The sequence below is a fragment of the Hyla sarda genome, chromosome 6, assembly GCF_029499605.1.
Source record: "Hyla sarda isolate aHylSar1 chromosome 6, aHylSar1.hap1, whole genome shotgun sequence".
NCBI classification, from domain to species: Eukaryota; Metazoa; Chordata; class Amphibia; order Anura; family Hylidae; genus Hyla; species Hyla sarda.
In genome coordinates this window covers 137,604,554-137,621,749 of record NC_079194.1, presented here as the reverse complement: position 1 = coordinate 137,621,749, position 17,196 = coordinate 137,604,554, and the positions used below count along the sequence as shown (strand labels likewise).

Below are 17,196 nucleotides of genomic sequence, written 5' to 3'. Positions count from 1 at the left end.
CAGCTGGAGGCACACTGGTTGTGAAACACTGAGTTAGGTCACAAACTCAGTGATACATAACCAGTGTGCCTACAGTTGTTGCAAAACTACAACTCTCAGCAGTCACCGACAGCCAATAGGCATGCTGGGAGTTGTAGTTATGCAACAGCTGGATGTCCCCCCCCCCCCCCCCCCAATGTGAACGTACAGGGTACACTCACATGGGCGGAGGATTACAGTAAGTATCTGGCTTCAAGTTTGAACTGCCGCAAACTTTCTGCTGCAGCTCAAACTGCCAGCGAGAAACTACTGTGAACCCCCGCCCGTGCGACTGTACCCTAAAAACACTACACTACCACAAAAAATTTAATAAAAAGTAAAAAACACTACGTATACACATACCCCTATACAACCCCCCTCCCCAATAAAAATGAAAAACGTCTGGTACGCCACTGTTTCCAGAACGGAGCCTCCAGCTGTTGCAAAACAACTCTCAGTATTGTCGGACAGCCGTTGACTGTCCAGGCATGCTGGGAGTTTTGCAACAGCTGGAGGCACCCTGTTTGGGAATCACTGGCGTAGAATTCCCCTATGTCCACCCCTAAGCAAGTCCCTAATTCAGGCCTCAAATGCGCATGGCGCTCTCACTTTGGAGCCCTGTCGTATTTCAAGGCAACAGTTTAGGGTCACATATGGGGTATCGCCGTACTCGGGAGAAATTGGGCTTCAAATTTTGGGGGGTATTTCTGCTTTTACCCTTTTTAAAAATGTAAAATTTTTGGGAAAACAAGCATTTTAGGTAAAAAAAAAATTTTTTTTTTACATTTGCAAAAGTCGTGAAACACCTGTGGGGTATTAAGGTTCACTTTATCCCATGTTACATTCCCCGAGGGGTCTAGCTTCCAAAATGGTATGCCATGTGGTTTTTTTTTGCTGTTCTGGCACCATAAGGGCTTCCTAAATGCAACATGCCCCCCAAAAACCATTTCAGAAAAACGTACTCTCCAAAATCCCCTTGTCGCTCCTTCGCTTCTGAGCCCTCTACTGCGCCCGCCGAACACTTTACATAGACATATGAGGTATGTCCTTACTCGAGAGAAATTGGGCTACAAATACAAGTAAAAATTTTGTCCTTTTACCCCTTGTAAAAATAAAAAAATTGGGTCTACAAGAACATGTGAGTGTAAAAAATGAAGATTGTGAATTTTCTCCTTCACTTTGCTGCTATTCGTGTGAAACACCTAAAGGGTTAAAACACTTACTGAATGTCATTTTGAATACTTTGGGGGGTGTAGTTTTTATAATGGGGTCATTTGTGGGGTATTTCTAATATGAAGACCCTTAAAATCCACTTCAAACCTGAACTGGTCCCTGGAAAATACTGAGTTTGAAAATTTTGTGAAAAATCGGAAAATTGCTGCTGACCGTTGAAGCCCTCTGGTGTCTTCCAAAAGTAAAAACTCATCAATTTTATGATGCAAACATAAAGTAGACATATTGTATATGTGAACAAAAAAAAATGTATTTGTAATATCCATTTTCCTTACAAGCAGAAAGCTTCAAAGTTAGAAAAATGCTAAATTTTCTAATTTTTCATCAAATTTACGGATTTTTCACCAAGAAAGGATGCAAGTATCGACAAAAATTTACCACTATGTTAAAGTAGAATATGTCACGAAAAAACAATCTCGGAATCAGAATGATAACTAAAAGCATTCCAGAGTTATTAATGTTTAAAGTGACAGTGGTCAGATGTGCAAAAAACGCTCCGGTCCTTAAGGCCAAAATGGGCTCCGTCCTGAAGGCGTTAAAGGGGTACTCCGGTGAAAACCTTTTTTCTTTTAAATCAACTGGTGGCAGAAAGTTAAACATATTTGTAAATTACTTCTATTAAAAAATCTTAATCCTTCCTGTACTTATTAGCTGCTGAATACTACAGAGGAAATTCTTTTCTTTTTGGAATGCTCTCTGATGACATCACGAGCACAGTTCTCTCTGCTGACGTTATAATAATAATAATGCTTTATTTATTGTTGTCCTTAGTGGGATTTGAACCCAAGTCCCCAGCACTGCAAGGCAGCAGTGCTAACCACTGAGCCACCATGCTGCCCTTAGCATACATCTGCTATGCATGGTTGCTAAAATGGACAGAGATGTCAGCAGAGAGCACTGTGTTCGTGATGTCATCAGTGTTCCAAAAAGAAAGAAATTCCCTCTGTAGCATTCAGCAGCTAATAAGTACTGGAAGGATTAAGTTTTTTTAATAGAAGTCATTTACAAATATGTTTAACTATCTGCCACCAGTTGATTTAAAAGAAAAAAGGTTTTCACCGGAGTACCCCTTTAAAGAGAGGATGGCTTCTACAAATGGATAATGATCCTAAACACACCTCGAAATCCACAGGGGATTACATCAAGAGGCGTAAACTGAAGTATTTGCCATGGCCTTCACAATCTTCTGACCTCAACATAATTGAAAATCTATGGATAGACCTTAAAAGAGCAGTGCGTGACAGACAGCCCGGAAATCTCAAAGAACTGGAAGACTTTTGTAAGGAAGAATGGGCAAAGATACCTCAAACAAGAATTGAAAGACTCTTGGCTGGCTACAAAAAGCATTTACAAGCTGTGATACTTGCCAAAGGGGGCAGTACAAGATATTAACTCTGCAGGGTGCCCAAACTTTTGCAGATGCCATTTTTTTGTTTTCTGTTATTTTGAAAGTGTAAATGATGGAAATAAAATCTAACTTTTGTTGACATATTATAAGAATGTCTAATCTGTAATTTGATGCCTTTTGGAGATTTTTCCATCTTTCCTTGGCTTCTTTATGCACATTAATACTAATTTTTACCTGGGGTGCCCACACTTTTGATCCCCACTGTATCTATCTATCTATCTATCTATCTACCATCTATCTGTCTATCTATCTCATATCTATCTATCTATCTATCTGTCTATCTCCTATCTATCTCATATCTATCTATCTATTTATCTCATATCTATCTATCTATATATGTCTGTCTATCTGTCCATCTCCTATCTTTCTATCTATCTATCTGTCTGTCTGTCTATCTATCTCTCTATCTATCTCATATCTATCTATCTGTCTATCTGTCTATCTATCTATCTCATATCTATCTATCTAGAATTCACAGAAGAAGCAGCACATCCGCCAAAAAATTGAAATAGAGGTAGAATAGGTGCACGTAGTCATAGGAGACTTGGTTAGAGGCTCCAACTTCAATAGCAGCAGAGAAGACTGCAGCACACAAAAGTGTCTTTAGTGCAAAAAGAAAGTGGTTTTTATTCCATCTTTAGCAAGCAGTAAAAAAAAGTGCAACGTTTCGGTAGTCTCACACAACCATCTTCAGGCATAGTGCAATGAACAAACACTGGCTCTTAAATAGCCACAACTGACATCATCAATTAATGTTACATCCAATCAGTGTTACAGTCCAAAAGAGATTGCCACTCAAACACTACAGACCCAGCCCGGACTAGGATGTATGGCAATTAGCAAAGAAAGGGATGTCCAGCGCAGCAAAAGCTCAAATGCAGAGCTGACACGGCAGCACACAGGTAAAAATGAATAGCAGTGACGTGTTTTGACCACCTAGGCGATCTTAGTCATACTGGCACAGGGTTCATATTGTTGGATATCCTATATAGGAGAGGCGCTCAGGGTCACAGGTGCTAATTGTTTGGCCCTAAAAGAGAGCCCCTCCCTCTGCATAGGAGGCTCCATTACAAGTAAAACGTCAAGGAAGAATAGTTTCCATTCATAAATATCTGACTAGACATAACATAATACATACATCCAATGTGAACTATATAAAAACCTGTAATAGAAAAAGAAAGAAACCAAAAGAGGGACACACATGACGCATTGTGCAAGGGCTAGATAAAAAAGTATATAATGGTCTATTTATCAAAATATTATTGCCATCTGTAAATAAATGGCAAATATCATGCACAATTGCACAATGTCAAAGGTATCCAACCAAAAAGCATAACTCTTATGAGGGAAAACAATGATAGCAGGTGTTCAATAATTCATACAATAAATTAAAAATACATATAATACATAAGATTGCACAACAGTAGAGCCCTGCTATGTGATGAAAGATATTAATATTTATTTATGTTTATATTTTTATTTTTTGTTATTTATTATTTGTTCTTATTTTTCTTCAAGAGGGGAAAATTTTAAATAGTGCAAATCATTATTAATCCATTTTAATTATATACGTTCATTGAATTGCACATATTCTCAGTAGTGTAGGATCACGTCTTGTCTTTGGGTATTTACTATCCAGGCACATGATCCAATAAATAAAAATACTATATACTGCCTGATAGTATGGACCTCATTTCTACTGGTAGAGCGAAATTCTTTGGATGGAAACATGATATTACAACACAGGCAACTCTGATGGCCACATTTGTAGGAGCCAGGGTTCGTTAGCCATGTTGATTGTCTGATAGTCTTGGTTTTGAAAAGACTGGGAGAGACCAATTGTCCTATCGTCGGTGCCCTCCTTGGTACACATCTGTATCCCGTTTTCAGTGCAGATCTATAGGTCGAATTGCCCATAATAATTGGCATATATTTATTTATAATTTTTGTGATAGACCCATTGGGTAACATTGGATAGACTATATTGGGTAACAAATGTGACCGGTTGCTGGATGGCATCTAATTTTTTTCAGTTCTGTTTTTTTCCCAAATATTAAATCTGACCTGTTTTAGTTCTCGCTTTGTTAGCCGCTTGGTTTAATAGCCCTCTTTGTATCCTCTGTTTGATAGACGTTACCCAATTTTTGTCACCTCCTCCTCAAAATCATCATCCCGTGAGCAGTTGCGATGTGCGCGTATCATCTCCACCACAGGCACATTTTTTGCAACATGGGAGGGATGGCACAAAGCAGCGTGAAGGATGGTGTTAGCCGAGCTTGGCTTACGGAAGGAGCATGTAATGATTTTGTTGGTAACCGGGCAACCACAAAGGGTTAAGTCCAGAAATGTAACCTCATCCGCAGCCGAGATCACAGTAAACTTTAAATTGGCCGCATTGTCATTCAAATATGTGGAAAAGGTATTAATGGCCGCTACATCGGACCCCCAGATAAACAGGAGGTCGTCAATGTAGCGGCCATACCATTGAGTTTGAGAGGAAAAGGGGTTGTGGGGAGAGAAGAGTGTCCCCCTCTCCCACCAACACATGTAGATGTTGACGAGAGAGGGGGAGAACTTAGCCCCCATCGATGCTCCGGTGGTCTGCAAGAAAAAATCACTGTCAAACATAAAAAAATTGTGAGTGAGCAAAAATTACACCACCTCAGTGATAAATTAGCGCAGACCACTGGAGTACCCCGAGTATGTTTGTAAGAACCAAGACAATGCGACCAAAGCCTGGTCGTGGGGTATCACCGAATAAAGTGAAGTAACATCGTCAGTAACCCAAGTCCAGCCCTGCTGCCAATTCATCTGATCGAATATCGAATAGGAATCGATGGAATCGAATAGGAGGTGACCAGTATTCTTAATGTGGCCCGGCATCTCCCCTATCAATGGCTGAAGCATGGCATCAACCCACACGCAGAGATGTTCACTGAGAGAGGAGATGCCGGCGACAATAGGACGCATAGGTGGGGGAAAGACATTTCAATCAGTGTTAAGATACAAATACAACAAATTTACATAAAAGTGCATGTGTATAATCAATTCATAAATATAATCATACAAACATCATATAATTATAGTGCAAATAAATACAAATAGTGCAAATAGATATATGTGCAAATAACTCTCAGATAATTACTTTCTCTTTTGATCATGATTCGTGAATGTAAAGTGACAGTGCTATTAAAAACATGAATCCGATAGTACAATGGGGGTGGAACACTCACCACTCAACTGTAAACATAAACATGACTGTATACTGGTGTGGAGTATTTTCTAGTGTGCAGATGTAGGCTAAAGCCCGCGACCGCACATCAGTGGGGCCGGATCCGCGTCACGCAGCACGTGACCAATCGCATCCAATCATTAATTGTCATCATGTTTCCATAGTGATTGCAAGTAAACCAACTTGTGCTTGCGCATATGAATTGTGAGACCAGCGGCACCATATTCAAAATGGGCAGCATGTAAAACATTACATCTAGTGGGCATGACGGTCAGAGCCCAACGCAGCGTGAGACCGCACGGTTCCAAGCTTGTCAGACTACATAAGGGAGTATCGCAGCGCCTATAGGACATCACAAATGCTCCCCCATCAGCTAACAGACCTGTCCACCATATTGTATTGTATTATTAAGGTGCCGTGATAAACATTTTTATTAAAAAAGAAGGAAACACTATGAAATAGCCACAAATACAGACATTCATACAAAGCAGATTCTAAACCCCCCGATGCGCTGTTAGTTGAAACAATTATATTTACAAAATAATTAATATAGTGTAGGTTGATGTTGTGTTCTTTCCCCATCTCTATCCGATTCTAAAAAAATAAAGATAAAAATATATATTAATAATAAATTCACTACTGTATTATATGCACATTCCATATGCATATCCATATATATGTCATATCTACATATGTATACATCCCTGCTTATTCTTCATATATACAACATACTGAATATTCATATCATCATCCAGCCCCACCGATGTGCGGTCATCTGCGCACTAGAAAATACTCCACTTGGACTATAGAACTAAATTTGGACTAATTTGGACTAATACTTGAACTATAGAACTAAATTTGAAATGGTATCTGATAAGTATGGAGTTTTTACAGCATGATGTAGATATTTGTCAGTCAAAAATAACTCAAATTGAGGGTGAACTCAGGAGTACTCAGGAGTGGAGGAATGTGAATGACTTTTTGTGAAACCAAGAGAATTTTTGTCTGGTTTTCATAAGGAACAAGAGGAAGGAAAAATAAAAAAAATGGTCAAGGGATACTTATGACTATACCTTTGGAAAAGTATACTTTGGGGTAATATTAACCCTCAACATAATTTTATAAAAAAAGGCCAAAGGAGACATTGGAGCCAGAAAAAATACAGACTAAGGGTCCGGGCAATGACGGCTATAATGATAATAATAATATTGTTAATAACAATTTTGTTTTTAGGTCCACAGTCCAACATAAAAAAAGATACCGTAGAAGAGGCCGTCAACATCATCGGAGCAGTAGAATCGAGGCAAAAGAAAACCATCACCAGAACAGCATCCAAGAGGACTTAGAGAGACTAGTGGTAAATATCTCATCTCGTAATTTAACTTCAGATCAAACAAAACTATTGGCCAAGGGCTTAAGCTTCTGTCCTAGTGTGGAAGCAGACTGGTTTCAAATTGAGCTGGATTTACAACAATTCCTTAGACATCTTAAATTAAAGGTATGGTTTGATTCCAGAAAGAACCCCGCTCCTATCACAGCTCAGGAACAACATGTTGGTTTTAGATTGAAGGGTCTTGGTTTAAGAAATAGGAGCGATTTCCAGCCTCCAGTGGACTCTCACACCATACAAACCTTTTCAGACTGTGTCAAGAGGGATTTAGGTAAATTGAGAAATTCTGACACAAGTATGGTTCATCCAAATTTGACCAGAACAGAAATTGCTGCATTGCAGGGGCTTTTCCCTGACCACGACCTTGTCATTAGACTCGCAGACAAAGAGGGAGCGGTCGTGGTCATGGACAGGCACCAGTTTATGCAAGAGGCATACAAACAGTTGAATGATCCTAATGTCTATTGTCGTCTGTCTAAACATCCCAAATGGGAGATCTCAAAAAGATTAAAACTATTGTTGATTGTGCTTACCATGAAGGTTTTATTGATGAGGATGCAAAACAGTTTTTGATAGTGGATAGTCCTGTTACTCCCATGCTGTATCTACTTCCCAAGATACACAAAGATCTCAAACAACCACCGGGTAGACCTATTGTATCCAGCCAGTGGCGTTGCTAGGGTTGGTGTCACCCGGTGCGGTAGAAAATGGTGTCACCCCCATACCTACCCCCTCCCCCCAGAAAATTTTTAGCCTGTTGTGACAGACACCACTGTTGTAGCGCATTGTGAGAAATTCCAGTATAATAATCAGATATACCAGTTGCCACAGAATAGGAAAGTGTTAAAGAAGTTTTCACCATTGAAATATACAGCTCCCAGAATTACTTAAAGGGGTACTCCACTGGAAAACATTTACTTTTATATCAACTGGTGCCAGAAAGTTAAGCAGATTTTTTAATTACTTCTATTTAAAATCTTAATACTTACAGTACTTATAAGCTGGTGTATGCTCCACAGGAAGTTGTGTAGTTCTTTCCAGTCTGACCACAGTGCTATTTGCTGACACCTCTGTCCATGTCAGGAACTGTCCAGAGCAGGATAGGTTTGCTATGGGGATTTGCTCCTACTATGGACAGTTCTTGACATGGACAGAGGTGTCAGCACAGAGCACTGTGGTCAGACAGAAAAGAAATTAAAAAAGAAAATAACTTCCTGTGAATCGCTTATACAGAAGCTGATAAGTACTGGAAGGATTAAGATTTTTAAATAGAAGTAATTTACAAATCTGTTTAACTTTGTAGCACCAGCTGATTAAAACATTTTTTTTCCAGTAGAGTACCCCTTTGAGCAGTGGTGAGGTTATGCTGGGAGTTGTAGTTTCACTGACCTAACTGTAGAACGGACAAGTGACTACAGGACACAGAGAGGAGAATGTACAATGATATCAGTGACTACTGGTGACGTCTTCTCTATAGAGAGGAGAATACACAATGATATCAGTGATTACAGGTGACGTCTTCTCTATAGTGAGGAGAATACACAATGATATCAGTGACTACAGGTGACCTCTTCTCTATAGTCTTCCCTTATCTAATTCAGATGGTACATACCGCCAGGACTTGTTCCAGTTAATACTTCTCTCTGCAGAATGTGACGCCCAGACGTCTCCTCACTATGTCAGCACATTCTCATCCTCTATATGAAAACAAGTATTATTATAAACCTGCCAGACACTGTATCCTCTAAATATAATACTACTATACACTATACTCTTTGATTATAAACCTTCCATACACCATACCCACTGAATATAAAGCTACCACACACTGTACATTCTGAATATTATACCAACACATACTGTACCCTCTGAATATAAATCTGCCACATACTGTACCCCTGAATATAATACTATCACATACTGTACCCTCTGAATATAAATCTGCCACATCCTGTACCCCTGAATATAATACTATCACATACTGTACACTCTGAATATAAATCTGCCACATACTGTACCCCTGCATATAATACCGCCATACACTGTACCCTCTGAATATAATACTACCACACACTGTACATTCTGAATATAATACCAACACATACTGTACCCTCTGAATATAAATCTGCCACATACTGTACCCCTGAATATAATACCGCCACACACTATACCCTCTGAATATAATACTACCACAAACTGCGCCCTCTGAATATAATACTACCACAAACTGCGCCCTCTGAATATAACGTTGCCATACAGTGCACCCTCTGAATATAATACTACCACCCACTGCGCCCTCTGAATATAACGTTGCCATACAGTGCACCGTCTGAATATAATACCAAAACCAAAGTAACACCCCTCAACATCCGTTAGCTGATGCTATTACCACGGGAGGGGGGTATTGGTGGTGTTGCTAGTGGATGATGGGGGTGCTACTACTGGGGAGGTGTTGCTGGAGGATGATGAGGGTGCTACTGGCCATCCCCCCTGGCAGTATCACCCCCATCATCCATCGGCAGGATCATCCTCCTGGCAGGAGCACCTCCATCACCCACCATCAGGATATGTTGATGGAGGTGCTGCTGGGGGGGGTGGGGGGGGGGTGTTGCTGGTGGATGATGAGGGTGCTACTGCCAGGGGGGGAGCATTAGGTAGGCAGCAGTGCCCCCACATTAGGTAGGTCGCAGTTTCCCCACATTAGGTAGCATCTATTCCCCACATTAGGCAGCATAGATTCCCCACATTTGGTACCAGTTCCCCCACATTAGGTAGGTACCAGTTACCCCACATTAGGTAGCAATTTCCCCACATTAGGTAGCACAGATTCCCCACATTAGGTAGCAATTTCCCCACATTAGCTAGCACAGATTCCCCACATAAGGTAGCATAGACTCCCCACATTTGGTAGCACAGATTCCCCACATTAGGTAGCATAGACTCCCCACATTTGGTAGCACAGATTCCCCACATTAGGTAGCAATTTCCCCACATTAGCTAGCACAGATTCCCCACATAAGGTAGCATAGACTCCCCACATTTGGTAGCACAGATTCCCCACATTAGGTAGCATAGACTCCCCACATTTGGTAGCACAGATTCCCCACATTAGGTAGCAATTTCCCCACATTAGCTAGCACAGATTCCCCACATAAGGTAGCATAGACTCCCCACATTTGGTAGCACAGATTCCCCACATTAGGTAGCATAGACTCCCCACATTTGGTAGTAGTTTCCCCACATTAGGCCGCAGGTTCCCCACAATGGGTCAGAGTTTCCCCACAATAGATCGCTGGTTATACCCCCCCCCCCCCCCCCCCCCCACACACACACACAAAAAAAACACATACAACACAGAGAGACAAACACACACACACACACACACACACAGTCAGAGAGACACACACTCACAGACAGACAGACACACACACAGAGTCACACAGTCACACACACACACAGAGTCACACACACACAGAGTCGCACAAACACACACACACAGAGTCACACACACACTCAGAGAGTCACACAAACACACACAGTCACATACACAGAGTCACACACAAGCATAGATAGAGACAGAGAGACAGACATACAAACTCACCCATCCAGCGCAGCGCTCCTTCTCACCGGGCGCCGTGCGAGTGACGTAACTCACGTCCTCCTGCGCGGCCATGCGGTGTGACGTCAGGCCGGCGCAGACGTGGGAGCGGAGGACGGGCACAGTACTGGTGAAGGTGAGGGGGGGGTGTGATGATGTTCGGGCGCACAGTGAAGGTGAAAGAGGGGGTTTGCTGACGGACGGGCGCACCGCACACACAGCGCGGGGGGGGGGGGGGGGGGTGTTGCTGACGGATGGGAGGCCGGTCGGGCACAGATGAGGGGGGTGTCTGTGTAGCTGGGGAGGGGGAGGGGAGGGTGCTGCGGAGCGTCTTGGTGTCACCCCATTGGGTTGGTGTCACCCGGTGCGGGCCGCACCCCCCGCACCCGGGTCGCAACGCCACTGTATCCAGCCGTGATTCTGTAATGTCTAACAACTCTATCTCCTTAGATAAAATTTTGAGGAAGTACGCCACGCGGTGCACGCTGTTTCAGTGTGGAGTCTCCATATTTACATTACCTACCTGGTGAGTGTTTCTCCGTGAACTTTGCCCCCACTCTTAATTATGTTTTATGGAATGTCTTATCAAGAATTATGTCTTTTTTTTAACTTAATTTTATCTTGCACGGCACTTTGGTACACTTTGTTATGCTGACAAAGCCCATTGTCTCTGAATTATGCACCTTGATGTATTTGCACTAAGATATGTATAAAGATTTTTATTGATTTATGTTTTACTGTTATTTACACTGTAACGCCACCCCGTTATTGCACCGTTATTACCACATGGAATAAAGCTGCAACTTATTTTTTCACTGTATTTTTGAATGTTGCAGCCATTTTTGCTTTTGTCTGGATCAGTACCTCTGACCAAGGAACCTTGTCTGCTTGCACCAACCTATTTTCTGTTTGGTGGGCTGCTACTCTATCTTTCTATATCTATCTATCTATCTATTGTGAGAAGGTGAAAGGTATGATGGTCGATGGACGCTATGTGCCACCAAAGCTCCTGGCTTTGGTGAGGTAAGAGCTGATATTTTTCAGTGTCTGTATTGCAAGGCAGTCTGACACCTCTAAGTTGTAGTATGGCTTTAAGGCTATTCAGGGATGGCTCTTACCGGGAATGACCGGGTGCAGGGATGGGGGTCATTCTCCACAATCCAGGCCGGCTTTTGCTGGCCTTAAAGTGAGGCTGTTTCACCAGCTGCGTGGGATTGACTATTGGCAGCTAACAGTGCATGTGGAAGCTGTGTCTGGAGTTCTGCCCTCTGAACGCTCTAAGAGTGGAAGCTGCTAAACAGCCTAGCTGGAGGCTAGGAACAGACTTGCTGAATGCCGCACGGCACGAACTCTGGTGTAAACAAACACCAAGGAAACCCAAGTGGACTTTGTTGTGTTTTTCTTTTGTTCTGAGTTCAAAGACTGTTTTCTGTATGCTAAAGTGTGAATAAAACTCTGGACTTTGATTTAAGAATGCTGTCTCCTTACCTCAATACTGCAACCGCAGCTAATTGCAAGAGCGAGTCATCCCATTTGGTGGAGGATGCGAGCTACGCAGTGAGGTTTGTTAAGGACTGAGCCTGGGATAACTTGGTGAAGCGGTTGCTAGGGGCAACAGTCCTGCCGTCAAGTCTTGCCAAGATGGAGGCGGTTATAAAGGCTCTTATGGAAGCTAACGTGCAACAGCGGGAGACCAACCGGCACAAGCAGGAGGCCAACCGACACCAGCAGGAGACCAACCAGCTACTGCTGCAACAAGTGAGGGCTCTGCAAGCAGCAGTGATGACCCGGACCACCCCTGACGCCCGGAAGGCTGTACGGTTGGCGATGCCCAAGATGCAGACGATGTAGAGACCTATTTGGCAGTCTTCGAGAGAGTTGTCAAGAGGGAGAGGTTACCCCACGACCAGTGGGATGAGGTCATCATCCTCGTTCTGACGTCTGAATCCCAGCAAGCCTTCTTTGATTTGCCGGATGACCAGGCGGCAGTGTACGATACGGTGAAGGGTGAGATACTCGCAAGACTGGGGGTTACTGTGTCGGTCCGGGCCCAGTGTGTGAGGGAGTGGGGACATAAGCCGGGTGAGCCTGCCCGGCCGCAATATTATGACTCGTTACAGCGGCTCCAGAAATGGCTACAGCCAGAGGTCCGGTCCCCCTCTGCCATGCTTGATCGACTCATGGCCGACATGTTCTGGAGGGCTTTGCCTACCCCCCTTCAGAGCTGGGTCAGACAGGTATCCCCTAACAACACCCTGGGCATGGTGGACTAGGTGGAGCGGTACGAGGCCACCACTAGACTGTGGGAGGAGGCGGTTAAACCCAGGAGGTCCCCACGCTTACCCAAGAGGTTGTTTTCCCCCAAAGACCGTTGCTGTGTCAGGAGCCGGGACATATCAGGGCAAGTTGTCCCCACTTGGCGGAAGCCATTGATACGAACTTCACCCACCGCCCCTCCTTTGCTGCAGGAGTCCCCAAAGCAGGAGATTCGGGACACCTGTGCAGGGTGGAGTTGGGAGGGCATGATGTGGAGGCACTTCTGGACTCGGGGAGCATGGTGACCCTGGTGAGGTCAGAGTTGGTACCCCGCATAGACTACACAAGACGGCAAGTGGACCACAAGATGGCCATAGCCAACGAAACTCCCCCACAAACTTATCCTTGTCAGGGATTTCCTGGGATTTGTGACCTTGTGGCCCCAGTTAAAAGTTCCCCAAACCTGTGAGGCAGGGGTCTCCCGAATAGATTGGCCTTATTCAGGGGTGACCCCAGAACCTTGGGAACCTGAGCCTGATATAACCACGGTAGGGGTGAACGATTCTACAGTAGAAGCAAAACAAGCATTTCCTTTTCATGTAATGGTGGGAGATCTGGAGGAGCTGCCAACACGTCCCGAGTTGGCAGATCTCAACATCTCTGGAGAAAATTTTGGTATACCCCCGTTTTGTGGTTTGCCAAGGCATGTTGTACCGGGTAAACCAGGTACGGGGTGAAAATGTCGAACAGTTGGTGGTGCCTAAAGTGTATAGGAGGTTGGTGTTAGAGTTGTCCCACCAACATGTTCTAGAGGGACACCTGGGCAGCAGAAGACGCAGGACCAAATTTTGCAGCGCTTTTACTGGCCCAGTGTGTACAAAGAGATTGAGAGGTACAGTGAGTCTTGTACAACATGTCAAATAACTAGCCCCCAGCCACATTACCGCAGTCCTCTGGACCCCCTCCCAATTATTGAAATTCCATTTGAACGGATCGCTATGGATCTAGTGGGTCCTGTTACGCCGAGCGCTCCGGGTCCCCGCTCCTCCCCGGAGCGCTCGCAACATCCTCGCAATCGCAGCGCCCCGGTCAGACCTGCTGACCGGGTGCGCTGCGATACCTCTCCCAGCCGGGATGCGATTCGCGATGCGGGTGGCGCCCGCTCGCGATGCGCACCCCGGCTCCCGTACCTGACTCGCTCTCCCTCGGTCCTGTCCCGGCGCGCGCGGCCCCGCTCCTTAGGGCGCGTGCGCGCCGGGTCTCTACGATTTAAAGGGCCACTGCGCCGCTGATTGGCGCAGTTGGCTTAATTAGTTCATTCACCTGTGCACTTCCCTATTTAACCTCACTTCCCCTTCCCTTCCTTGCCGGATCTTGTTGCCATCGTGCCTAGTGAAAGCGTTCCCTTGTGTGTTCCTAGCCTGTGTTCCAGACCTCCTGCCGTTGCCCCTGACTACGATCCTTGCTGCCTGCCCCGACCTTCTGCTACGTCCGACCTTGCTTTTGTCTACTCCCTTGTACCGCGCCTATCTTCAGCAGTCAGAGAGGTTGAGCCGTTGCTAGTGGATACGACCTGGTTACTACCGCCGCAGCAAGACCATCCCGCTTTGCGGCGGGCTCTGGTGATTACCAGTAGTGACTTAGAACCGGTCCACTAGCACGGTCCACGCCAATCCCTCTCTGGCACAGAGGATCCACCTCCTGCCAGCCGGCATCGTGACAGGTCCATTACCAGCACATCCAGGTGGTCTTAGATTATGCAACTAGGCATCCGGAGGCGCTTCCTCTACGACATACCTAGGCTAAGCTCATAGCTAAAGAGTTAATGGAGATGTTCTCCCGAGTGGGTTTACCAAAGGGGGTGTTGATAGACCAGGGTACCCCGTTCATGTCTAAAATAATGAAAGAGCTCAGTAAGCTGTTGGAGGTAAAACAGCTACGGAACTCTGTGTACCACCCGCAGAGAGATGGCCTGGTAGAAAGGTTTAACCAAACGCTGAAAAATATCTTAAAGTGGGTGGTGGCTAGAGATGGGAAGAATTGGGATCTTTTGCTGCCATATCTTATGTTTGCAGAGCGAGTAGTTCCCCAAGCCTCTACTGGGTTCTCGCCCTTTGAACTGTTCTATGGCAGACATCCACGTGGTCTATTAGAAATAGCTAAGGAAGCCTGGGAACAACAGCCCACACCACACAAAAGTGTAATTGAGTATGTCACACAAATACAGGAATGAATGGAAACAGTGTTACCTTTTGTCATATGGAAGCAGCCCAGTGAGCTCAGAGCAGAGTTTTTATTACCAGACTCGGGTACGGAATTTTAACCTGGGAGATCGGGTTCTAGTTCTCATACCAATGATTGATAGTAAGTTCCTGGCTAGGTGGAAGGGTCCCTACAAAGTGATTGAAAAGGTAGGGGAAGGGACATACAGGGTACACCAGCCCGAGCAAAGAAATCCGAGCAAGTGTACCTTGTAAATCTGCTAAAACCTTGGAAAGATAGGGAGACTGGTGAGAATGACAGCCCCAGCCAGGTTTGTTAGGGGTGGAGATTCATGTCCCTCAGTCTACTGCGAGGGAAGCGGCGGCCACAGTAAAGATTGCTGACAGCCTTTCCACTGCACAGACTCAGAAGGCCAGGGAGTTCTTCAATAGGAACACCGATGTGTTCTCAGATCTCCCTGGACGTACTTCTGTCATCCACCATGACATTGTCACTGAGCCCCAGGTGAAAATAGGGTTGAAACCATAACGGGTAACTGAGTCACGGCGACGAGCCATTTCGGAAGAAGTGCAACAAATGCAAAAATTAGAGGAATCGAAAAGTGAGTGGACTAGTCCAAAAGTCTTAATACCCAAACCAGATGGTACGTTACGATTCTGTAATGATTTCCGGAAACTGAATGAAGTTTCCAAGTTTGATGCGTATCCCATGCCCCGAGTTGATGAGCTTATTGAGAAGCTGGTACAGGCTCGGCACTTTTTTGTTTTGGACCTCACAAAAGGGTACTGGCAGGTATCCTTGACGGAGGCTGCCGAAGAGAAAACTGTGTTTCTCATGCCAGAAGGCCTGTTTCAATACAAGGTGTTACCCTTTGGTCTACATGGCGCCCCCGCTACGTTCCAAAGGCTAATGGACATTGTGCTCTGACCACATCGTCGGTAAGCTTCAGCCTTCCTGGATGCTGGATGACATCATCATTCATAGCACAGATTGGGTGAGTCATTTACCAAAAGTGCAGGCAGTGGTAGACTCCCTCCGGAAAGCTAGGTTAACTGCAAACCCAAAAAAATGTGCGATTGGATTGGAACAGACCAAATATCTGGGGTATGTAATTGGGCGTGGAGTTGTCAAACCCCAGATAAACAAAGTAGAGGCCATTCGGTATTGGCCACGTCCAGTCACTACCCGACAAGTGAAGTTGTTTCTGGGAATGGTGGGTTATTATATGAGGTTGATCCCCCATCTCGCTACAGTAGCTGCACCTTTGACAGACCTCTTGAAAGGACACAAGTCAGTAATGGTACGGTGGAATGAACAGGCAGAGCAGGTTTTCTCCCTTTGAAGTTGGTCCTATGCGGATCTCCGGTTTTGGTGACACCCGACTTCAAAAAGGAGTTCAGTACAGTCCGATGCTTCTGAGGTAGGCCTCGGTGCTGTACTCTCACAGGAAGTCAACGGGGAGGAGCATCCTGTTGTCTTTCTCAGCCGTAAACTTACCCCAGCCGTGACCAGGTATAGTATGATTGAGAGAGAGTGCCTGGCCGTTAAGTGGGCACTTGAGTCTCTCCGCTATTATTTGTTGGGGAGAAAGATTCGTCTTGTGACGGATCATTCCCCTCTCAAATGGATGTGCCAGGCTAAGGACAAAAACACCAGGGTCACCTGGTGGTTTTTGTACTTACAAAATTTTCAGTTCCCAGTTGAACACAGGGCTGGTTGGTTGCTAGGCAACGCTGATGCCCTGTCACAAGTTCATTGTTGCACAAGTGTTCACCCCCTCGGGCTTGTATGTGAGAAGGTGAAAGGTATGCTGGTCGATGGACGCTATGTGTCACCAA

General features: G+C 44.7%; 1 long non-coding RNA gene across 1 annotated transcript in view; it reads left to right on the top strand.

Moving 5' to 3' along the window:
- Positions 1-6,064: 6,064 nt before the first annotated feature.
- Positions 6,065-17,196, top strand: part of LOC130276184 (uncharacterized) — an 11,878-nt gene continuing 746 nt past the window's right edge. Inside the window, exons 1-3 of the long non-coding RNA XR_008845041.1 lie at positions 6,065-6,303; positions 7,125-7,248; positions 11,330-11,405. This is a non-coding gene — a long non-coding RNA (uncharacterized LOC130276184). The remainder of the gene's footprint in view (positions 6,304-7,124; positions 7,249-11,329; positions 11,406-17,196) is intronic.